Genomic DNA, 26556 nt, shown 5'->3' on the forward strand with positions numbered 1-26556 from the left:
TAAGCGTTTCTCAGAGGCAGAGGCTGAACTGGGCCCAGTTCCCCCGACTCACATCCTGTGCTCTTTCCTACTGAAGGCATAATTATCAATTTAGTTGCTGCAAGACTGAAAACTGTCACTTACACATGAAGCTTTGTGTCAGAATGACTTTGGGAACTTGTTTTTCTTTTTAGGAGACAGGATCTCACTTTGTCACCTAGGGTACAGTGGTATGATTACAGCTCACTATAGCCTTGAACTCCTGGACTCAAGCAATCCTCCCACCTCAACCTCCCTAGCAGCTAGGGGCTACAAGCATGTACCACCATGCTCAGCTACTTTTTTATTTTATTTTATTTTATTTTATTTTATTTTTGTAGCGACTGGGTCTTGCTATGTTGCCCAGGATGGTCTTGAACTCCTGGCTTCAAGCAATCCTCCTGTCTTGGCCTCCCAAAGTGCTAGGATTACAGGAGTGAACCACTGCCCCTGGAACTGTACGTTTCTGAACCTCTTTCCTAGAGCTCCCACTTGGTTAATGTAGGCGGAGGCCTGGGAATTAGTATTTTGATGACACCCTGATAATTTCGATTTCTTCAGTCCATGACCCATCTTAGGAAACCACTGCCTGAGTCATTTAGGAAATATTAAATTAGATCTGATGTGATCTGATTTCTAAACTTTATTTTAAATTGTTATTTTCTTCGTATATATTGATTCTTTGTATATTTCTTATAACTTTCTAAACCACTGTGAAGTTCAATGTACTGAAGAAAAATCATGTCCATAAATGACCCTCCCATTCTGAATACACAAATACAATCATCCTGAACCTGAGGCTGGACTGTTAGGGACCGTATATTTTAGACTTCAAAGACACTTTGAACACCTTTTCTAGAAATGCATTTGCTACCACCTGCTTTTTACCTTTTTTTTTTGGTATATTTGGATTAATCAAATATCATCTTAGAGTGAATAACATCTAAAATGTGTTCCAAAAACTTATATTCCAAAGATTTGTGAATGTTTACTCACATTACCATTTATTTATTTATTTATTTATTTATTTATTTTTACTCTTGTGATAACCAATCACCTGTGGGATTTGCTCCTTCACCATCAACGTTCCTGTTGTTATTTGGTTGGGGAAATCATTCAAAAGCAGCTTCCTGCTAGAAGAGTCATGTTAGCCTGGGTGATTCATGTCAACCTGGGGAGGGAGCCTGCCTTTTGGGATGTCTCTCCATCCTCTATGGCTCTCAGTATTGTTTCTCCTGAAACACCCACAACACAGATCAACTCATTGGCCTTGTCACAAGCACAGTTCAGAGACATGTCTTTCCCAAGCTCTCAGGGAAGAGCTGTACTATGTCTTAGCACCTGATCTCTAGCAACAAGAGACTCTTTCATATTTTATCAGCAATTAATTGCAATCACTTCTGCTTTATGAGCTGACAAAGGCCTTCATCTTCATGCTTCAGTCATTGTTTCCTGATTTTTGTTGGGACTCAGGGATCACCTCCCTGCCATGGTTCACAAAGGTGCTAGCTTAGATACATTTTCCACCTTGCAACTGGGTGGGGCAGTGACTGAATCACGTGAGTCCAATTTTCACATTTAATAGGACATGAATTATTGTTGAACAATGTATCCTGCCTCTAGCCTACTGTGAGCGATTAAGAACATGCTTTGCGTGCATAATGACATCTGAGGAATGGAAAGAGAGTATGATATTTCAAAAGCATTGGCATCTAGCGGAAAATTTTGAAAGCATCAGGCCTTGGCCTGTTGTCATTTTTATTCTACCTTATTGAGGGCCCATGATACAACAGCTGGGGGTGATGATAATGATGTATAAAGTACAAGATGGGGTACAGGGTGATGAGTGGTGGCTTCATTCTGTTTAGCTGAGGATGGCCCATTCTTTACATCTGTCAGGACACAATGATTTGGCGACCCTCAAAGTACAAATAAAAATATTGAAAGATCAGATGAAACAAGTTTGGATCATTGAGTCATTTCAAATAACTGTCCTAAGAAAAGGGAAATGTCAATGAGTTTGAGAAACTAATTTGTTGTTTTGACAAGAGGGAGAAGCAATGATCCTAGAGTCTCAGTGTTCTCAGAGTCTAGTTGAGTATTTCATATATTGTTCTCCACAGCTCTTACTTATTTTATATATACTTACCTTGTCTCCAAACAGACTCTATTTCCCAAAGATAAACAACAGTCTTTATATTTTGGTTTTCTCTAGTATAGCATGGAACCCAGTTCCTAGCACATAATAGAAACTTAACTGATTTGCTTTTGCTTTTGCTATTACTATGACTATATTATTATTTATATTATTATATATTACATATATTTATTATATGTAATTATTATATAAAAATTATTATTATTGCCTTGCAATTAATAATAATAGTAACAGTTAGGGAGCCTAGACTCCCTAACTATGTGATCCAGTTATTAGTCTGTGTGCATTACATATTTGCCCATTTTATTCTCACCATAAGCTCTGAGATGGTTGTATTACATCTCTTCTGAGACTCTGGGAGAAATGTTAAAACTTGCAAAGGCAGAATCTGAATCCTTGTGTTTTGTGTTCTTTTCACCATACCATGTGCATTGCTGCATTGTTGATAACCCTTGTTCTGGGTCTGAGATGTTTCTCCTTAAGTTAATGCAGAGCCTGACCATCCAGATCTATCTTCAGGCTCCTCTCAACTCAGTGGATAGATGATATTATCTTGAGAAACATGTCAAGGTAGACTTAGAGTGAGCAGAAAGGGTGTGCGCTCTGCTGTGATGCTCTTGAATTATTTCTGGGTTTTAGATAATGTCTCCTGGGGTTAGATTTAGTCTGAATCAATATATTGAGCTTTGGAATAGATTGCCCTTATCGTAGATCTACCTTTGTTCTTTCATGATCTTTACCATCTACACACTTGAAAAGGCCAAAAAAGTCACATTGTGTCCATCTTCCAGAGCCTGTGATAAAAACTCAACAGCAGATTGAAACCCAACTCTACTTGCCTTTCTCAAAAACAGCCCAGGTAGAAGTAGAGGGAAAGAAGCGATGGGGAAGAGGCCCAGGAGAAGAGAATCAGCTTACTCTGTAAATTTAATCTAATGGCGGGAATCAGTCACTGTGTGACCATATTTTATTGCTGGAAAGTTCTTGTGCTATACTAATTTTGTTAGAATTTCCTGAAGCCTAATATTTCCAACATAGTACTCCTGGAAGCTTCTATTAACCAGTTGGAGTTGGCATATAGGATAAAAACTATCCGTGATCTCTGATTTAGAGGGTTTCTTTTTAATAACATGTTTTTATTTTTTATTTGCAAAACAAAACACCAGGGCAATGTGTGCTTTCATTTTGGTGGAGGCCACGGGGCTTCCCTTAAGGCAGACACTCAGCTGTTGGGCTGGTCTCTTACCAAACCCAACTGGCAGGAGTAGAAAGCTTCCTGTCTAGTTGATTCTTCTTTCAAGCAGTGAGTGATGTAGTAGATGAAAAGAGGAGAAGTAGAATTAACTCTGTCCTGCTGTTATTTGGAATAAAAGCACATAGGCTTTTACTGGATTTACATGGTCATTTGTCTTACTTGGGTAAATTGAAAATTCTATATGCCATCTTAAAACCCTACAGCATATTTCGTGAATTTTTCTGTAAGTGAAACTAAAGGGAACTCAAAAATCTTCAAAGGTAGTCTAGACATGCAAGAGAAACATGTTTTTGGAGGAAAACATACAACTTATATGATCTAGAATATTCCAAGATATTTGTGGTTGGTTCATTGCAGAAAAGTCTCAAATTTTCTATTACTCTCTGTGTTCATGCCATTGACCATGTGACCTTGCAGCTTATTCCATCAAGAGGTGGAATCTGTTTTTCCCTCCCCCTGCCCCTTGAATCTAGGCCATCCCTGTGACTCGATTTGGCCAATAGAATGGAGTGGAAGGGATGGTGCGTTCAATCTGAGCCTAGGCCTCAGAGGCCTCATGGCTTCTGCTTACTCTCTTCTGCCACTGCCATGTGAACGTGCATGGAATATCATTTTGTAGAATATGGAACAGAAATGAACCACCTTAGCTGAGGGCATCCTATACCAGCCAGCCCCTAGCTAATCCAGTAGTTACCTGCAGGAACATGAGTGAATCCAGCTGGGATCAGTTAAGCCTGGCATGGCTCAGCAGAACCACTTAGCTGATCCAGACACTCATCAGCAATAATACATGGTTGTTTTAAGCCACTACATTTTAGGTTGGTTTGTTATGCAGCAAATGCTAGCTGATACACATTGCGATGCCAGTGGTTTTTTTCATGGGTAATTTATATAGCATATGTAGAGCTATGCATAGTAAATTTGACATTTAGTAGGTATTTAATAAACACTGGTTCTGGTCTTCCTTCCCTTTCCCTAAAGAGATATACTTCCAGATTGGAGTTTGCAGGTTCCAGCCAGAAAATAGAATAGCAACTTGGAAGTCACGTCACAAAGGTGTCCATGAGTGAGGGATTCATAACAGTAGTAAAAATAGGAAGTCGTTTTTTTCTGAGGCTAGACGAGACACTGATGTTTCTTCCTTGCCTTCCTAAACAGCAACTCTTGGTGTTATCACTTCCTGGGAGAGAAGAAAAAAGGAGACTTCAGACATTTAAAAACTCACCCCTGAATTCTAGTCAATTAAATGACACTGTCTCTGGTTTATATATTTTTTCTTTAACAAAATGTGTCAAAATATAGATAGTACTGTTACGAAAATTAAGCATCTTGGGTCTATGTGACCTTGTGGAAATCACCAACTCTTTCTGGGCCTCAGTTTCCCATCTCTCAATTTGGAAAGTTAGACTCTCCCATATGATTCCTAGCTCCAACCATCTGTGACTCTTCTAGCAGCACTGTAGTGAAAGTAGAAACGTAAACTCCAAAGCCCAACTGCTCACTTGGAAATGTGGCCTGATGCTTTCTATCTATATACCCTTAGACAAATTAATTATGCCCTCTGTGCCTCAGTTTCCTTATCTAAAAATGAGGCTGCCTCATGGCAAGGTTCTGAGGATTACATGATATAATCCATGTAAATGGCTTAGAACAGTGCCTGGCACACAGAAACTGCTTAACAAGTGTTAGCTATTATTTCCTTTGGCATAGAGTCACGTCTTATGCAACAGCACTTTCATGGGATTTAAATGTTGAAAGTTCAAATGGTGAACATCAACCAAGTGGATAAAACTGCAAGATGTTTTTGAAATTCACATACACGCAAAAGAGTATTAACAACCATCCTCAAGCTCTTATATCCATAATTCAAAAGGGCTATTTTTCCTCACCTAGTTAGGTGTGGTTATCTCATATAGTAGAAATTTACCACTTTAGCTCTGAGCTTATTTTTCTTTCTCTTTTGCTGCTACTCTTTGGCTACAAGCAAGAGGAAGTTTAATGAAATATTAAGAAAATGGGTCCTAACTCTGGTTCTGCCACTTACTAACTTGATTAGATTTTTAGTTACTCTGTCCCTCCATTTTCTCATATGTAATATATGGGTAATAATCAAGCCTGCCTTATAGATTACTGTATAAACACAATACATTTAGAAAAGTGACTGGTACACAGCAGGCTCTTAATAAAACACTATGGATTGGTATATTATTATATTCTGCTCCACTAGAATTGTTTAAAGGAAGCGTTAGGAACCTAAACATTGTCCAAAGGAATATCTTTAGGGATGAAGTAAGATGGTATGTATGGGAATGCGACTGCTGACCCACTCAGATCCCCTTGACCAGACTGGTGTTTCCATATCCACGTGCTATTAGCATTGGCTCTTAACGGTTTACAGCTGCCTCTTTCTTTGGAGAATTGCTCTTGGCCAGATGGGAGTTGCCTAGCCTGGAATTGCCTGGGAAGTTATGCAACTCCCTTGCCCCTGGGAGTGGCCAGCAGCCAAGGACTGACTGATGCAGGGGCACAAAAGGACCCTTTGCCTCAAAGAGAGGGAGGCAACTCTGTGGTGCAATCCATGCTCCAGTGCTCCCTGTGGGATCAGATTGAGATTAGGCTCCAGCTGAGACCACACCCTTAGCTTGCTTCTCCTTTTTTTCCTTTCTCCTTTATCAGTAAATTACTTCCAAGTGAATCCTCACTTTGGGCTCTGCTTCTAGACCCTGACTTAAGATACAAAGGAAGGAGAAATGAACCATGAACAATTCCAGAGATTTTGAGACATGGCAATTGGACTTTCTGTCAGGGTAAACATCACAGGTAGGTGTAGTTTTGATTCCATTGAAGTTTCTGTTTGGGGGAAAGGCTGGAGGGGTTCAATAGGAGTTGAGATGACAACAAGGCCTTAGACAACGTCATATATGAGCCAGCCATAGTGGGCTCTGTGCTACTGAGGTCTGTGTGTCAAATAAGCGTGTGTTATCTTAGTTTGAGCTTGTGGTAAAATACACATCCCACACATAGATTTTGATGAGCCATGTGATCATTACAAAAATTAGTACCCACTAGACTTAGAGTCTTCCAGCACCCAAGACACCCAAGACACTCAAGACACTCTCCATACTAAATTCCATTCCATAGTCAAATCTTTTGACTATGTAGAAATCCACTTTTTTGTTATCACAATTGCCTTCCTTCCACACTCATCAAAGAAGACTGTCCCCAGGACTTTGGGGATGAATTAGGATGATAGCTACGAAATTGAATGCTTACAAAGCACTGGCCAGGCTGGAGCACGGAGCAGGTCATCCATGGCGGGATTCCTGTAATTTGTTCCAGAAAGAGATACAAGATAAAATTATCTGATGGTGCCATAAAAAGAGTAAAATCATGTTTCTCAGTAACATGGATGGAGCTGGAGGCCATTATCTGAAGTGAAATGATTCAGAAACAGAAATTGGAAAACCACATGTTCTCACTTATAAGTGGAAGCTAAGCAATGGGTACACATGGCTGTGCAGAGTGGAATAATAGACACTGGAGACTCCAAAAGCAGGAGGGTGGTAGCATGAGGGATGAAATGCCACCTATTGGGTACAATGCACACTATTCAGGTGATGGGTACATGAAAAGCCCAGATTTCACCACTGTGCAATATATCCATGTAACACCACTGCACTTTCACTCCCTTAATTTATAAAAATTTAAAAAATTAAAGAAAAATTACTGGAGGTGTAGGCTTGGGCTTGTAAGTGCGGAAGAACCAGCCACCCACTTAAATTCAAAGGCCCATTCCATCCTGACGTTTCCATGGAGGAGTGCAATATAGAATCTTCCCAGAGTGTTCTTTCTCCTAAAAAAAGGGGCAGGGGGCAAGGGATCAGCTCTCATTATTCTTTCATTCTTTCCCCCTCTCTCTTTTCTTTTACTTCAATCTACATGTGACATCGTATAAGCATTTTCCTGTATGCTCAATTTAACATACTAATGAACACTTACTAAAATGAGTTATTATTTCTATCTGTCAAAGGATCTTATGAAATTTGTCATTTGCTTCTCAAAACCATGCAATATTATCTATAAAATAGAACTGGGTCCAGTTTTCTTGAGCATTAACTAAAAATGATGTTATGCAATTTGTAATACTAGTTTTATATTAAAAAGGTCACAATAATGTAGAGGAGTAAATAAATAGTCCATGAACTTTAAAGATAAACACGAGATTTCAGGGAAAAAAATTGCAGTTATGATGGACTATTGTGAGTTCACCCCTCAAACCTCTGGTTTAGTATTATTAGTAAAACCTCTGGTTTAGTATTATTAGTATTATTAGCATAAGTGTTCTCTTATGCTAAACGGATAATTTTGGTGGAAGTGTCTGAGAAACACTTCTACATATGATATCCACCAGTTCAGAAGATAACATAAGCAAGGCTTCAAAATAAATGTGCAACAGGAGGGAGGAAAAGATGGGAAAACTTCTAGCGCCATTTTCATTCCGAGACTGAAAATGCCAATAGTATTCCAAGTTTAGGTGACTACTGCATAATTGGCTAAAACATAGCTCACCATATTCTTTGGAACAGTGAAGAATTCACCTCAGGGAGACACAGATTTGCTATATCTCATGAGGGGGACAGGTCTGGTACATGGCCACTCAAAGCTTGCTTCTAAGAAGTGATTGAGTGGACGCCCAGGAAATGAATGGTGGCTTTTAAGATTCGTTGTCCAGGAAATAAGAGAGTTATGTTGTTTCATGAGTAAATTGGAGGCTGTTTAGTCCTGGGGACTTTTCAGGCTTAAGAGGGCCTGGGAGAAACCTTCCTTCTCATGATTCCAAATGACTATTAATGTTGCAGCCACTCTGCAACTGTCAGTGTGTGACGTGAATTGGACTCAGGAATTATCGCAGGTCAGTGAGTGAGACTGCATCTCCTCATGCGAGAAAACCATGATACTTTTGTCCAGCAGAAGTGGGAGTCTTTGGGGCTGACCAATGAGTTGCAGAGATGGTGCTCCTTCAGAAAAGGCAGGTAGAGAAGTCCTGCTTTTTTCTGGGCAGAGTGACTTTTATTCTGACATCTCAGCTTCCCAGGAGAGGGTGGTGCAGCAAACTCAGGAAGGTAGTTTGGAGTCGGTTTCGAACCATGTTATGAGCAGCCTTTTAATAAGGTGGCAAGATACAAAGCATAGAAGAGAGTTTGGAAATGAGAGACCATCTCATGGTAAAATCTAGAAGATGGTGTGAGAATATCAGGTCTGAAAAGAGACCTTGGAAAGATTAGGAAACCAGACCCCATCGCTTGATCTGCAATTCGTTGTGTCTTCTCAGCTCATGGCTCTGCTCTTGGAGATACTGTGTTTAAGTTTTTATGCACTGTTTTTTTTTTTCCTTTTTAAAATAAAATCTTGGGCAGGCAGAGCCTACTCTTGCAGGGCCTGAGGCAGGATGGAGTGGGGTGCACACTGGTTCTTTTGATCATGATTTCACTTCAAGCAGTGGGGATAGATTTCATGTTTCCTTCCTGCCCTTTCCCACGAAGCATGCAATTGAGTGGGTGGCTCAGTCAGAAATGCCCAATAAATATTTGCCAATGAACATAATGGAGCAACACTGATGACAGCAAGGGGTTTGTCCCATCCCTACTGTCTCTTGGAGGTGGCACAAATGTGGTCCTGACACCGGGCCTACGGGAGACTTTGTGGCACTCTCTGAGCCTGGAGGCCTGGCCATGATCCATCTTACATCGTTCTACCTACCTGAGTTCCCTATGCAGTTGCTGCCTTCCATTGCTTCTCATTTCCCAGAAAAGGAATCACTGTTTCTCCTAACGAGTATGCAGACGGAGGAGGGAATTAAGGAGACAAGTGAAAACCACCCAGCAAGAGGACTTGAATAGTGTGCAGGGGAGGGTGGTGAAAAGGAGGAAAGGAAAAATGTATCAAAACAATATTATGTCAGTTCTATAACTTTCCACTAATCCTTATGTGGATTTGTACCAGCGTTCATGTCTTACAGTCTAAGACAAGAGCCAGACAAAAATGCTTGGACTTAATAAATCTAGGAGAGAGGTTTGTTTATCAAGGTCTAGCATTGTTTGAAAACTCAACATCTGTTGAAGACTTGTAGGCCTTTGCCCCCCACACTTTGTGCAGGTGCTTCTGGTCTTATGACACTGGTGCATGGATTTTAAAGAAACATTCAGTGAAAAAAGCTCAAGGTCATCTCTATACATTGCCATGGCCTCTGCTCCTAACAAGGCCTCCTCATCTCTCGCTTGGACAGTTGTAGCATTTCCAAATGGGTCTCCTTACCTCCCATTATATCCACACAGCCCACTCCTCACAGCAAGTTAGTCTTTCTAAAGCCCAGAATGTGAAAATGTTCTAATACACCCCTAACTTATTAATAGGGATCTTCAAATTCTGAAATTTTTGTTAAGAAACAAAACTTGGCTACCATTCTTCCTTAGGTGGTCTTTTCTTACGTTTTTAAATGCAAATATTTTATAAAAGTATAACATAAGTGTAGAAAAATGTGTGTGTTGATGAATTCTTATACAATTTGCATGTGCATGAGACCAGCAGCCGGCTCATGAAACAATACAACCAGCACCCCAAAAGCCCCTCGACGTCCCTCCTAGTCAGTATTCCCCCAAGGGTAATCCTTGTCTTGACCTCTAATCCCATGGATGAGTTTTATCTTTTTGGAACTTTGAATAGATGGAACCACGCAGCAGGAATTCTACCGTGTCAGTCAGCATGATGTTTGTTTCATCCATATTGTGCATGTGGTTGGAGCTGATTCATGCTCATCACTGTATAATGTTCCGTTGAAGGGATATTTATTTACCCATTTTACTGTTGTTGTTTTTTTCTTTTTAGACAGGGCCTTGCTCTGTTTCTTGGGTTGAAGTATAGTGGCAAGATCAGGGCTCACTGCAGCCTCGACCTCCCAGGTTTAAGCATTCCTCTCATCTCAGCCTCCTGAGTAGCTGGGAATACAGGCATGCAACGCCCCATCCAGTCAATTTTAAAATATTTTGTAGATATGGGGTCTTACTATGTTTCCAAGGCTGGTCTCAAACTCCTGGGCTCAAATGATCCTCCTGCCTTGGCTTCCCAAAGGGTTGGGATTACAGGCATGAGCCATGAGCCACTGCACCTGGCCCCATTCTACTCTTGATGGACATTTGGGTTGCGTCCAGCTTTTGGGAATGATAAATAGTGTGGTAATGAAAAATTTTCCTAAACAAGGCCCCAAAGTGCTGAGTACAAAGGGAAATGTTGATAAATTGGCTATGTTAAATTAAAATCTTTTGCCTTTCAAAAGACATCGTTGAGAGAGAAAAGCCAACACATAGAAGATAATTACAGTATATGTTATCAGGAGAAAGAACTCATTTCTTGAATATAGAGAGAGCTTCTATTAATCAATAAGAAAAGTGCAAATGACTCAATAGTGAAATAGTCAGAGACTTCAATAGGTACTTTACAAAACAGCACATCCAAAGGCCAATGGTCCTTAAATGCATGAAAAGTTGTGCAGGCAATATTTTTCAGCTTTACTAGTCTCTTCACTACTCCCAATTAAGCCATAATTTCCTATTTCAGTATTTTTGCACAGATTTTTGAACCTACCTGGGGTAACTTGACCTCCTTTTCCACCTCCTTATTTTTTAAGGACCAACCAGAAAATCAGCTCCTTCCAAAGCCTTCCCCACTCCTTTAGGCAGAATTAATTGTTGCTTCTGTAGGATCCCAAATTGTGATTTTTCTCAGAGTGAGATGTTTCATTAATCTATCTTCAGGTTCCCAGTATACAGCATTGCTCTTGGTGCATAATAGGTGATCAATACATGCCTTTCTGAATGAATGTCTAACTTTCTCCTCAAACCTCCAGATAGGATTTAAACCAATGAGGTACAGTGGTAACAAAGGCTTGCTGTGTTGAACAGGGGAGTTTTTATTAGCTGATACAGAGGTTACTTCATACGGAAAAATGCTGGCCTATTTCCCAAATCATAGCTCATTTTCAATGAATAGTATCATCACAAACCTGTGAACAAAGACCTAGTACTCTATAGGTTGAAAGACATGTTCAGATATATATATATATTATATTAATAAGTAGGTCTAAAAAACAACTTTGCTATTCAGAAAGGTCGCTGTGGTGAGTGGTGGGAGCACCAATTTAGGTCAGGAAACTTCCTTGTTGTATGATATAGGCAACATTTCTGATCAGAGCAAATTTTCTTTTGTCATCATCCTCATTTCGTGGTACCTCTTTTTCCCCCCACCCCCCCACCACTGGCTCGTGCTTGTACAGGGTTCTCACTTCCCCAAACCCAAAGTGTTTCGTGCCTCCAACTTGCTTGTTTCCAGCCTCATATAATTTCTTCAATCCCAACCTTTTATTCTTTTACTGTTCTATCTTAGTTTAGTTTAGCCAGATGATAAGAAAAAACTTGTTTATTAAGAGAAGGACCTGTCCTTCTCTTAATACGTTTCACAGAGTGGATTCTCAAAACATATTTATTGAATCAATGGCTTGGCAATTTCTTACCAAAGTGGGAATGGTTACCAGCTCCTTAACCTTCACATTAGCTTGACTGAATTTTCAACTTATGGGATTGTAGTTGATAAGAAAATGAGTGAAAATGTTTAGGAAAGCATATACAAAAAGAGATTCTGAGGCAGATAAAGCAACTTTTTCTTGGAATTTGACCCTGGGACCTTAGGTTGATTCTCTAAACATAGTGTTTTTCTTTATTTTACTTTGGAAATTTATTTTCTAAATCAATAATACACCCCCTTCCCTTTTCAGAGTATGAGAATCTCCCTTTAACATTCAAACAATCTTTCATATCCAAGAGTATTAAAATTGATAAATATCAAATGATCAAGTCTTACTCTGAATTGAATGTTTTATAATAAAGTGTATTTCAGTAGCATGATACCCATATGTATTTGTTGTTATGGGTATATATTTGTATGAAACGTATTATTAATATATGTTTATAGATAAAGCTTGGTGTGAAAATCAATCCATGAGTCCTTGTCAATTAATCCAAGGACTCCTGGATCACTGTTGTAAAAGCTGCACCTTTTGTCCCCAGTGGTATTAACAACACACAGTAGCAATTGCTTATAACACAGATTGAATGTTAACTGGGCACTGCCTAAAATTATCAGCGGGATGAATGCTGACTTTATGAACTGTTATTTATGGCTTGTCTTAGGTTGGGTTCCCTAGAAGCCTGAGACAGGGATTTGGGGAAAAGTTATTTATTGAGGGAGTGCTCTCAGGAGAAAGGGAGGGAAGGAGAGGAACAGGGCAGGAAATGAGAAGAAGCATAAAAAAGATGAGATTTTGGGTAAAGTGTAGCTTCTGCCTGATCCTGCAAGGAGCTCTGGCGTGTGAATGGCACCACCAGTTTGTTCTACCTGAGAATTGAGAGTCTGTCCTTCCTTCACAAGTCATTCGTTGACTATGGGATGGCTCAGGGGGATTGTAAACTCCTTGCAGGTGAGGTGGCTCCAGTTGCTCAATAGTAATCCTCCAGAGAATGTCGCAGGCATGAGTTCAGAGCACATGGACCACATAGCAGCTGAGGATGCACGGAACTGGTGAACAGATCTGGAAAGGGCACTAAGAGCATGTAATTGTTACATGGCTTTATTCATTCATTCGTCCACTTAATAAATATTTGTTGAATCCCTCGTCTGTGCAAGTTCCTCAGATAGAGTGGTGAATAAGTTGAATAAGGCCTTATTTTCATAAAGCTTACAGTTTGTAGGAGAATACAGAAGTAAACCAGTAGATAACTATAGCAACAAGGTAACTTTAGAGATTGATGATTTTCTTAGAGAAAAGATAAGCAGTTCAATAGGTTGTGGAATGACTGGGGCAAAGGGCAGGCCCAATGAAAGCACTTTTGGTTAAATGGTCAGGGATGGGGACTTGAGCAGAGGTAAGGAGCAAGCCGTGCAAGGATGGGAGTGTGCAACATTTTGGCAGAGGGAATGGCCATCGTCAGAACCCTAAGATGGGCCAAAGCTCAATGCCTCTGAAGAACAGAATGAGGTGTGGTAAGCCTGTGGTGCACTTGGGAGAGTTGTAAGAAAAGGGTGGAAAGGTGGGCATAATGGACAAAGGAGTCCAACATTGTAAGAAGTTGGGCCATCTTGTATTCCAGTTGTAGAAATGAGTTCTTGGATCTGCATTAAGATGGGAAAGATAGCAATTTGTCAGACCCTGACTTAGGTGTGCCTTAACATTGTCTATTAAAAACAGGGGTTTGCTAAGCAGATTAATAAAATAAACAAGGAAAAATTTAGGATTAAAGGACATCTCACTGTTTTCAAACTCCAGAAGCATAGCAGGCATTGATTTCAGACGTTTTATATGGTAATTATGAGAAAAATTTCTCTTTGTTAAAACATTCCCAAGATTTTAAAAGATATATAGCTGGACTCAACCTTCTTTTGTCCTTGGCAATGTGACAAAGCAGCATTTTTAGAAAAGAATGTAAATTGGACTTGACCTTGGTTATACACAGGGAGAGTTATCAAGGTCATTTTATTGGGATTTTGTTTGTATTGTAATTGCTATTAAAATGAATCAAGAAGTAAGTATAGAACATCTCTTTTTCGTTCAACATTCTGCTGTGGGTACTGAGACTACAAGTCTTAAATGCAGATCTATTTCTCCATTCTCAAGTAATGATGTGTTTTCCTTAATCTTCTCCAAGTCCACTGGAGAAGGTACTATGATTGCAAATGCTACTAGATCAACATCACGGAAAATGTTTCCTAGACTTTATTCCTGAAGAGGATAATACTTGCAGACTATCAGCCTCCATCAAAGCTGGTGAATGAAACCCACTGAACCTGTATAAAAGAGGCCCAGGAAAACTGTGTTTTTGGTCTGATCTATCAGATCATCATTGAAGATCAAGATCAGAGAACAGCTCTCTAAACCGAAGCAAACTTAACATCTCAAACCAGAATGAACTGGAAATATAAGCAGCATTTTTATTCTTTCTAAAAATGGATTTTTCAAATAGTTTTGATTTATCAAAGATTCACAATCATTTGTCATATTCTTTCCCACATCAACCCCTGCCTTTACGCCCTTCTGTGAAACCCACGTTTAATTTAGGGGGAACTTAAATCCATATATTTCTGATTCATTTGCTCGATGTTCTTTGGGAAGGCCTACTTGATGTACGAAGAGTCTTATGATAACTTTTATAAGCCTTTAAGAATTTTTCTTGGAGACAGAAAATCATCTTTTCAGGCTTAAAGTGATCCTCAAAATCAGAAGAAAACTCTGGCTTATTGGAAATTGTGCTTTGAGGGAGTCTTAAACTCAGGCATTTGTGTATGTGTGTCCCACCCCAGTTGTGAGCTGTGCAGCAGGTAGCAGATAAATAGCCCCTGAGAGGTGGGAGAAGCACAGGAAAAGGGACACAAAAAGAACCCGAATAGTGTAAGGATTCTTGGACCTGCCATGTTTTTCCATTTCTGAAGAGCAACCAGGGAAGTTCCACAACGTGTAAAGTCAGATTCAATCTATGAAGCATATCTAAAGCCAAATGATTCTCAATCAACTTTGTATAGCATCTCTGAGCAAGTCAGAGAATGCTAGCACAGCTTTCAGATTTGTAAATAGCATAAGGCTTCATTTGTAAGTGCACTTCACTGTTGCTCAGCACTATTCAGTGACCAGTCTTCATTTTTTTTTTTTATTACACTTTAAGGGCTGGGTTACATGTGCAGAACGTGCAGTTTTGTTGCATAGGTATACACGTGCCGTGGTAGTTTGCTGCACCCATCAACCCATCACCTGTATTAGGCATTTCTCCTAATGTTATCCCTCCCCTTGACCCGCACCCTTACAGGCCCTGGGTGTGATGTTCCCTTCCTTGTGTCCATGTGTTCTCATTGTTCAACACCCACTTATGAGTGAGAACATGGGGTGTTTAGTTTTCTGATCTTGTGATAGTTTGCTGAGAATGATGGTTTCCAGCTTCACCCATGTCCCTGTAAAGGACATGAACTCATTCTTTTTTATGGCTGCATAGTATTCCATGGTGTATATGTGCCACATTTTCTTAATCCAGTCTATCACTGATGCACATTTGGGTTGGTTCCAAGTCTTTGCTATTGTGAATAGTGCTGCAATAAACATACGTGTGCATGTGTCTTTTTAGTAGAATGATTTATAATCCTTTGGATACATGCCTAGTAATGGGATTGCTGGGTCAAATGGTATTTCTAGTTCTAGATCCTTGAGGAATCGCCACACTGTCTTCCACAATGGTTGAGCTAATTTACAGTCCCACCAACAGTGTAAAAGCGTTCCTATTTTTCCACAACGTCTCCAGCATTTGTTGTTTCCTGACTTTTTAATGATCACCATTCTAACTGGTGTGAGATGGTATCTCATTGTGGTTTTAATTTGCATTTCTCTAATGACCAGTATGATGACGATTTTATCATATGTCTGTTGGCTGCATAAATGTCTTCTTTTGAGAAGTGTCTGTTCATATCCTTTGCCCATTTTTTGATGAGGTCATTTGCTTTTTTCTTGTAAATTTGTTTAAATTCTTTGTAGATTCTGGATATTAGCCTTTTGCCAGATGGATAGATTGCAAAAATTTTCTCCCATTCTATAGGTTGCCTGTTCACTCTGATGATTGTTTCTTTTGCTGTGCAGAAGCTCTTTAGTTTAATTAGATCCCATTTGTCAATTTTGGCTCCTGTTGCCATTGCTTTTGATGTTTTAGACATGAAGTCTTTGCCCATGCCTATGTCCTGAATGGTATTGCCCAGATTTACTTCTAGAATTTTTATGGTCCTAGGTCTTATGTTTAAGTCTTTAGTCCATCTTGAGTTGATTTTTGTATAAGGTGTAAGGAAGGGGTCCAGTTTCAGTTTTCTGCATATGGCTAGCCAGTTTTTCCAACACTATTTATTAAATAGGGAATCCTTTCCCCATTGCTTGTGTCTGTCAGGTTTGTCAAAGATCAGATGGTGGTAGATGTGTGGTGTTATTTCTGAGGCCTCTATTCTGTTCCATTGGTCTATATATCTGTTTTGGTACCAGTACCATGCTGTTTTGGTTACTGAGGCCTTGTAGTATAGTTTGAAGTCAGGTAGTGTGATGCCTCCAGCTTTGTTCTTCTTGCCCATTACTGTCTTGGCTATGTGGCTCTTTTTTGGTTCCATATGAAGTTTAAAGTAGTTTTTTCCAATTCTGTGAAGAAAGTTAGTGGTAGCTTGATGCAGATAGCATTGAATGTATAAATTACTTTGGGCATTAAGGCCATTTTGACGATATTGGTTCTTCTTATCCATGAGCGTGGAATGTTTTTCCATTTGTTTATGTCCTGTCTTATTTCCTTGAGCAGTGGTTTGTAGTTCTCCTTGAAGAGGTCCTTCACATCCCTTGTAAGTTGTATTCCTAGGTATTTTATTCTCTTCGTAGCAATTGTGAATAAGAGTTCACTCATGATTTGGCTCTCTGCTTGTCTGTTTTTGGTGTAAATTCTCTTTTACGCTTTCAGAGTCTGCTTCAATGGCATAGGTGACATAGGCATTGGAGCCCTCATCAGCATCACTTGCAAGAACTTTAATGACTAAAGTCCCTGTAGCAGCGCTGGGTCTGATATTCACTTCATATTTGGTCACTCGAAATTGTGGTGCATTATCATTGTCATCTGTAAGAATGACATTAACGGTGCGGAAAGCAACTTTCCCACCAGCATCCTTAGCCATTAAACCGACTGAGATCACTTTCTCCGCTGGGGTTTCTCGATCAAGTTTTTCCAGAGTAAGTATCTGTCCTCTCTCATTTATATAAAATCTGTCTTTGGCAAAGTCATTTACAATATGGTAAGTAACGTGACCATAAATACCAAAACCCCCATCCGTAGTTTTAACCCCTATCACCAGGGTATGTAGGGGAGCGTTTTCAGCTAGTTTCACTTCATATTCATTCTGAAGAAAAGCAGGACTGTGCAAATTTTCTGCAATTACAGTCACATAAACCTCTTTTTTAATTTTTTTTTTTTGACGGAGTTTTGCTCTGTCGCCCAGGCTGGAGTGTCATGGCACGATCTTGGCTCACTGCAACCTCTGCCTCCTGGGTTCAAGCAATTCTCTTGCCTCAGCCTCCCAAATAGCTGAGATTACAGGTGCCCGCCACCACGCCTGGCTAAGTTTTGTATTTTTAGTAGAGATGGGATTTCATCATGTTGTCCAGGCTGGTCTCAAACTCCTGACCTCAGGCAATTTACCTGCCTCAGCCTCCCAAAGTGCTGGGATTACAGGCATGAGCCAGTGCACCCGGCCTTCATTTTCTAAAGAGCACAATAAAGTGTAAAGATGAAAAATTGTTGATTACAGAGTTAAACAAGTTCTACTAAGAATATGAAGACTGTGGGCTCGTTAGGGACACATGAACAATCGCTGGATAGTGTGTGCAAAAGTATAAGAATAATTTTCTTTGTCCCATTTATTTCAGCTGTGCTATGACCTTTTTTAAGCAGGCTTTGAGGGCACCTGATGTCTCTGGGAAAAGAATGATCTATAAACCACTCATTTAAGCCAAGTACTTGGCAATGCATGCACGCTCATCAGAAATGGGTCATTTTATTGCTAAGAGCTTGGACTCTTCCTGGCTCGAGTGTCATTTTTCTACTAAGGCCAGAAATGTGCTCCACTATCATCATCCCAAGTTTGGCCAATTTTTCCAAAGCCAGTGTTTATTCAATCCTCCTAAAAAGTTTTCTAGCCTCACCAGGCTGCAGTGGGGTGACTTGGAAAGCAGGGATGTGATGAACCTTCATCTCAATGAATGCCACTACTATCTATGTAGGTTTTCAAAGAAAAAAAAACCCAGAACAACACTTGATTCTTTTCTTTTTATGCTTTCCAAATGCAACCTATCAGCAAGTTCAAGAAGTCTTCCTTCTCAACTGTGGTCATCAAATCAGCAACATTAGCATCACCTGAAAATTTGTTAGAAATTCAGAATCTCAGGCCCCGTCTCTGACTTGCAGAATTACAATCTGCTCTTCAGCAAGCTTCCCAGTGATTCTTGTGCACATTAAACTTGGAGAAGCCCCTCCATGAAATACCTCTTTATTCACTGCCATCTCTTGCCTGGTTTATTGCAATTCTTTCCTCCCTTCTGCTCTTGTCCTCCTTTAGCCTATTTTCAATTCAGTTACCAGAGTGGTCTTCAAAAAAAAAAAGAAAGAAAAAGAAAAAATCACTGAAATCAATTTACACTGCTATTTAAAACCCAAAGCTCTGCACTGCACATGAATAAAATCTGAACTTGCCATCACTTAAGAGTCCCATATGAAGTGGCTCATCTTCCCAACCCCTCTCAACCATTCTTCCTGGTCTGTTCTTTAGCCAAGCTGGTCTTTATCTATTTCAGCCTGCACCAGCTTTCTCTTTGTTTGGTGTTCTTTGGCAGGACTTCTCATGGCTTTTGGTCATCAGATTTATTACAAATGTCACCTACCTAGAGAATTCTTCTTGGCTACCATCTTAGTTGGTTTGTGCTGTTATAACAAAATACCTGAAACCAGGTAATTTACAAAGAACAAAAATGTATTTCTGCACAATTCTGAAGGCTGGGAAGTCCAAGATCAAGGCACTGACATGTTTGGTGTCTGGTGAGGGCTGCTCTCTGCTTCCAAGACAGTACCTTGTTGCTGCATCCTCCAGAGTGGAGGAATGCTGTGTCCTCACATGGCGGAAGGGCAGAAAGGCAAATGGGAGGGGCCTAAGTGAGTTTCCACCAGCCATTTAGTATGGCATTAATTCATCCATGAAGGTAGAGCTCTCATTACTTAATCACTTCCCCAAAGGCTCCATCTTCTTTTTTTTTGAGATGGAATCTCACTCTGTTGCCCAGGCTGGAATGCAGTGGCCTGATCTCTGCTCACTACAACATTCACCTCCTGGGTTCAAGTGATTCTTCTGCCTCAGCATCCAAGTAGCTGGGATTACAGGCATGAGCCACCATGCCCAGCTAATTTTTGTATTTTTAGTAGAGATGGTGTTTCACCATGTTTTCCAGGCTGGTCTTGAACTCCTGACCTCAGGTCATCTGTCTGCCTCAGCCTCCCAAAGTGCTGGGATTACAGGCGTGAGCCACCATGCCCAACTGGCTCCATCTCTTATTACCACTACAGTGGGGATTAAGTTTCAACACATGAACTTGGAAGGACATATAGACCACAGCAGCTACCAAATTTAAATATACCTCCAATTAAACCATACATACCATATCATTCTCTTTTACTTTTTATTGCTTTCTGAATTATCTATAACTATCTTGCTTATTTGTTAATGGATTAATGATTGTTATCCAGAATGGATACTCTCAGAAACCTTTCCCATTTTATTTCCAGCTATATTATCAACACCTAAAATGGTACCTGGAATAGAAAAGGTACTTGGTATATATATTTGTTGAATAAATTAGTGAATAAATTCATATCTATATGATCTGAACAAAAACCAGTGTCTTGCCATTTATGTTCCTTCCTCTTTCTTTTCCTTTTTTTTTTTTTTTTTGGCAAATATTTGTTAAGCACTTAATCTATGCCAGGTATAAGGATAACCAGGGGAGGGGAAATAGATCTTGACACTGTCCATGTGGAGTATACCAGGGTGTAGCAGAGAATAATAACTAAAATCACAGCAATGCTGTCTCATAGAGTATATAAACGTTTTCCTAAGTTAGTTCAGGGGACCACCATGAGCTGCGGGGCTACAGGATGAATACATGCTAAACAGCAGAGGAAAGGGAAGAGAGTAGATGGGGAGAGCATTTCATTTTGTGCAGAAATAATAATGAATCCAAAGGCAACATGGCATATTGAAGAGACAGAAAGAGGGGCCCAGAGAATAACTGGAGAACTGTATGTAGTGGGGCTGGCAGGCAGGTAGCCAGAGCAGTAGAACCTTCTAGGTAGGGCAACTATAAGTCCTGCTTTGCCTGGGGGATTTCTGGTCTACCTGTGTGATCTGCTGTAATTATTAGTAGCACCCTCTTTTATTGTCAGAAAGTGTTCTGATTCGGATTAGGAACTATGTGGTCACTCTTATGGGCCATATCATAGGCATTTATATTCAAAGACTCACCATAAAGTCTTGTGGTTAAGAATGATGACTCTGGACCCAGATTTTCTGGAGTCAAGTAAGTGGTTTACTATTATTTGCATTATGCATCCTTAGGCAAATTGCTAAACTTCTCAGCCTTGGCTTCTTCATTGTAAAATGGGGATTCAATAATTATAGTATTTAACTCATGTAATTTTAATAAAGATTAAATGAGTTAACACATGTTAATCTTGTAGCATAGTGTCTGGTATACATAGTAGGTAGGTACTCACCAAGTGTTAGCTATATTATTGTTATTATTAATATTTTAAAAATTGGCTTATTAATTTTTAGAGACGGGGGTCTCTCTATGTTGCCCAGGCTGGAGTACAGTGGCTATTCATAGGTGTGATTATAAAGCACTGCATCCTTAAATTCCTGGACTCAGGTGATCCTCCTATTTCAGCCTCCCCAGTAGCTGATACCATGATGCTCAGCTTTAAATTTTAGTGTATGAATAATAATGGGAGGCTGTGAAAGATATTAGAAGGTGTTGACATCATCAGAATTGTGTTTTTCAAAGGTCATTTAGACTTTCATGTGAAATAATATTTCAGGGAAAGCAAGGAGAAAATGCCTATAGAGTTCTCCATAAAATGACTAGTACATAATAAGTCTTCAATAAATAGACAAAATAAGTGATCATCATGATCTTAATTATCAGCATCTTGTAGTACAAATAGAAGTGTTCAGAAGTAATATAGTTCATAAATATTTTCTATTACTTTCCATTTGGTAGTATTTGGGGACAAAGCAGCTATTTGGAATTTGAGAGTCAACTCAGAGACTATTGTCTTAGAATCAGTAGAAGTTCAAAGATGAGAGTTGGAGGGACCACCCAATTGACTCTTGTAAGTCAAGCTTTTTGCTCTCCCAAAAGGAATCCATAGGATTACAGACCCTCACTTGGAGTCTTTGGATTGCACAAAGTGTTTCTATATGAATGTTCGATTTGGTATGCAATAATTTCCAGGGCAAAATTACTCAGCAACAGCAAGAAGGGTTGGAAGGCTTCAGCAAATTCCTCCCGGTGGGCCTTGACTTGAACTTTTCGGGTCTGGACTATTTCTTCCACAGCTCCCTGACACTCCTGTTACCCCAAGGGTGAGAGGAAGCGATGTGAGTGAAAAGGGGCCCCTTTCTCCTGAGGTTAGTGCGGGAGACACCTCATAGTCACTTGTCACTTTGCAATTCCCCTCTCCCAGGAGTGTGGAGAAGGATTACAGAAACCTGGCAGATAATTAACATTGCCCGTGTGAATGGAAGGGATTTGTCACACAATGACTTGAGCACCATAACTTTCTCACTAAACCTGGGGAAAAGGTAAGGATTTATGGGAAAATCCCATTTAAGAATAGTTAAGGAACAGGGGGCATTATGGTAAATTGTTAACTATTCAGTTAACCAGGACTCATCCTGTTACTGTATCTGGTTTTCCCAGGCTAAAGGCTTAGAATATACTGAGGTGATTTTAGAAAACTAAGTTTTCTGACCTTTCCCAAGGCCTTTATAAACCTATGGGAATCATTTTAATGATTAGAGTCCATGGGGGGAAATTTAGCTTTTTGAATTCTTGGTGGATTGGCTTTTGGATAAAAAAGGATCCAACATATTGCATTAGATATCAGTGGTGAAAATCACATGGAACATTAGCAGGCAGGACCTGAGAAAAGAACATAACCACGTGTAGATGGGAGGCAATCTTTTAATTTCCAATGCATGACTAAAATATCCTACCTTTTTGCCATTTCCAGAGCACTGAAAACTCAAAGTTCTCTTATTTTTTCGGGTTTCTAAGGATTGAAAAAGAGATTTATTCGAAGCCATGCTGATTGTCATGAAGGTACCTTAAGGAGGTGTGTTATAAGACTGGTTTATGTAGAAGGACAGGAAATGAGAAAAGCAGTACTTGGAACTGACACTCCAAGTAGGGGAGGCAGGGACGGATGCACCATCTAACATCCAACAACATATACAAATGCTAGTGAAGATAATGTCAATATTAAGTCCTACTATGTGTCACCATCTCATCGAGTTCTTCATAACAACATTATAGGAAAGTCATGTCATTCTTAATTTCATAGACAAAACCCTAAAGATGAGAGAATTTAAGTACCAGGCCAGACTGTGAAGGAACTTGAGTCCAAGCTAAGCACTTTATGACTCTTCTTTATGTTGGCCAATTTTGTTAACGTCAGTGGAATGCAATGTATTCTGAGCTTTTGGGAGAGTGATATCAAGCTTTAGGTGCTGGCCTCATAGGCTTTTTTTGTGGTAGAAATAAAAATTAATATAAAAGCATTTTGTAGGGAGGTATAATCTAATTTATAAATAGATAAAACCAGTATTTAAAGAATGTGATGTGTGAGGGAAAAGAGAAACCCCTACCTCAAAATATCTCTCTCATTGCTCAGCATAAGTATGTGAAGTTCCTTATTTGAAGATGCATTTCTTGGAGCCCAAGAGTATTTTAGAATTTTCTGTAATCTTGTTTCTTTTCTTCTCTCCTTCCCTCTGTCTTTTTGTTTCTTCATTTCTCAAACACTTATTGAGCGTCTGCTGAGTACGTGATATATTGCTTCAGGTAGAGGATACAAAGAGGAAAAGCATGTCCTTCCTAGAAGACATGTAGAGTCTGATGAGGAGACAATAGGGTCAGACAGTCATTGTGATAAAACCCAACAAGGGGAGGGAGCATGGAGCAAAAGAGCCTTGAAGGAGGCTGAGACCTTCAGAAAAGTTTGTGTAGAGGAGGTAGTAATCTAGCAGAGGTCTGAAGGATGGATAAAATAGGGGATGGACATTCTGGACAATGGGGAAACCTATCTCAAAGGCCTTGTGGCATGAAATGATACTGTGTGAGACTGAAGAATGCTGAGCTTTTCAGTATTTTTAGGACATGAATTGGAATGGGAAGAATTGATAGGTGCAGGATTTTTGTGGGTCAATAGAGGGCCATATTATTTTAACAAAGGAGTTTAGGTTTTATCCTGCAGCTGATGAGTAACTCTAGTGATCTATATTATTTTAGCTGAAAGTAATTGCAAAGTCATTTATTGGCACCTAGGAAGTCCAGGGTTGTGTCTGACTTAAATGATAGCTATATCGAGTTGTTTCTAAACTTAACAGTGATTCTTCTGGATCAGCTTCATTCTTAGGCAAATATCACAACTAAAATTCTAGGCTTATATCTGGCAATCTCTACAAAAAAAAAAAAAGGTAACATTTTTTGTAACATCTCTGCATAAAAATCCCAGGGAGAATTCTCATTGGCTCCGCTTGGATCATGTTCCTTCATCTGAACCAATCGCTGAAGCCAAAGGAATGTCAACTTTGATTGACAGGTCATACGGTCATCCCTGGAACTGGTGAAGTGAGCTCCACTTAAATTCCATGGGCATTTCCCCAAGGAGATACTGGATAGCTGTGTTGGAAGCTTAGTCAATTACTCCCAGGTCCTGACACCCTCCCTGCAGTAGAAATTACAAGAGAATAAATATTCTTTTTGTAATAATTTTGATATGGAAATTGGGCACTGCACTGTGAAACTTTGAGGAGATCATAAATATGTCTAGGAGAAGAAACTTAGGAAAATTTTGATGAAAGATGTGACATGATTGATTTGGTACTGGAAAGCTTGTTATGTCTTTAAAAATACATCATTTTGCCCTGATACAAAGAACAAGTTTTTGCCAATACAAAAAAAATTCAACAAACCATGACTTCTCAAAAATTGAGCAAAATTGATTGTCTTGGAAGATGTTCCATGTTTCTACAATGGGTACACCTACCTATTATAGCAGATGGCATAGGTGCTCTACCCAGATCCCCTCCACTGGGCTGGTGCACTCATCCCTTGGCTAGTGCAAGTGCTGTCTACTGAAGGCTATCAGCAGCTCCCTCCTCCAAGAAGGTTGACCAGCTGCATGGTACCATTCACTCTCTGGAGCTCCCTGTGGATGAGGCCGAGGCTAGACTTCTGAAAGCATGCCTTTGCCTGATCTTTTCTCCTGCTCCAGCTTGCTCCCCTTGCTTCATTGCAAGTTACTCCCTTGAGCTCTTCCTCCGTGTATCTTTTGCACAAGAATCCCTATCTGAGGTTGTGCTTCCAGGGAACCGACCTAATACACCCACCTATACATTTCTGTGTAGCTCAAGGGCAATGAGCCATTCTTGCCTAAAATCTTTAAAGGAGAACAGTGAGTGCCAATTCTTTTCTAGGAATGGAAGCTGAAAGAACGAATAGAAGGAAGAAGATGTCCTCTATACTACCTCATTCCTCTGCTGTAGGCCAGGCCTGCCTGTTTTCTCTGAAGTTCTAAGTGCCTGTGTGAAATTCTGTTGCTTGTTCTTTGCTGAACAAATATCTATTGCAATGCCACATTTTGGAATTTCCTTGGGAAAGCCAAGGCCTTTGATTTGTAGCTTTTATAATCCATGTTACCCCACCCTCCCGGAGCCTTGGGATATAGACAAGGAGGAGAACACAGCACTACTCTAACCTCACAGTATTCTCCTTAAACTAAAAAACAAAAAACAAAAATAAACCCCCAAACTCCGAAGAAACAGACAGTCTTAATACGATGCATGTGGTTATATTTTAGCTCAAATTGAAATCAGCTATGCAGATCCCAAAGATATTCAGATTCTACTTCTTTTTGTTTCTAAATGTGTTTCTATTATATTACAGAGATAATTGAATGGAATAATTTGCCTGGTTCTACAAGCAATTTGGATTCTTGCAATAGTTGCCTTCTGATTTTCCATAAATGACATATTTTAAATCACAGAACAGCTGCATGGGTTATTACAGAAAGTAGCAAATGGTAAACAGTAAGACTTGCTGTTTTCCTAAAAGCTCATGAGGTAGGAACATGCTTACTTTCAGTCACTTCGTTTGCTTGGAGTCCTCTGATTTAGCTTCAGAGTTCTACTTCCATTTCCCTAAATGAAGAAACTTCGTTTAGAGAAAATTCATTGAGGACAGGGTGTTGGTTCTACATCTAACCCATGTTTGGGAGTCTCAGTAAAGTTTCATGGGGCAGTGTCCAGTTTCCCTATCAACATAATGACTGAAAAGAATATTTATTCTGTTTTAATTTCCACTGTAGGGAGGGTGTCAGGAGCAAGGAGTTATTGGCTAAGCTTCTAACACAGCTAGGTCTACGATGGGCATGATTGTAAGTTCAAAGAACCTGAAAAGACCTGCATCTTAACCAGGTACCAGGCTGATTGTTAAGAAGGGTGTGGAGCATGGGAGAAATTCCTTGGGTCTTACATAACAATGAGATCTATATATCAGCAAGTCTGCTAATAAAGGCTTCACTTTATTTCTGGGCTCCACCTAACTTTGTCCATCTGCCATTTGTGGTTACACCCTCAAGCAATTTTCCTAATGCCCCACTCCCTGTGGTACCACATTTTTTTCTTTTGACAATAATTTTTTCTTATTGACACTTTATTTTTCTCTACCCAACCCAAGGCTAGAATTTTATGGTAATTCCCATCTGAGGCCGCCATATTCTGACATGGCCTTAGCACTCTTTCTCTTAGATAATGTCTTTCTATTGCCTAACATTTCCCCCTTCTTCCTTCCATAATATTTATCTTGCCAGGTGAGCTTTTAGGGAGCACAAAAGAGAACTGAACCAAATGTTTGGTTATTTCCCTTTGACGGGTAGCCTGAAGGCTACTAGATACTTTTCCAGAACGATGTTCTTAAGAGTTTGATTCTGCAATGTTTGCTTGATTTGGCATGGGTGTTCCAGTTGTCCTTCTTAGATAAATGGGAGGAAATACAATAATGTCAGAGAATGTCAGGCAAATGATGTGATTTTATTACAATAGCCTAAGAATGATTTTAAAGCTTTTGGAAGACAAATTACAGAGAGAAAAACTTTGCAATAAAAAAATGCAGCTTAGCAAAGTAGAA

This window comes from Pan paniscus, chromosome 21 (assembly GCF_029289425.2).
Source record: "Pan paniscus chromosome 21, NHGRI_mPanPan1-v2.0_pri, whole genome shotgun sequence".
In the NCBI taxonomy this organism is placed as follows: domain Eukaryota; kingdom Metazoa; phylum Chordata; class Mammalia; order Primates; family Hominidae; genus Pan; species Pan paniscus.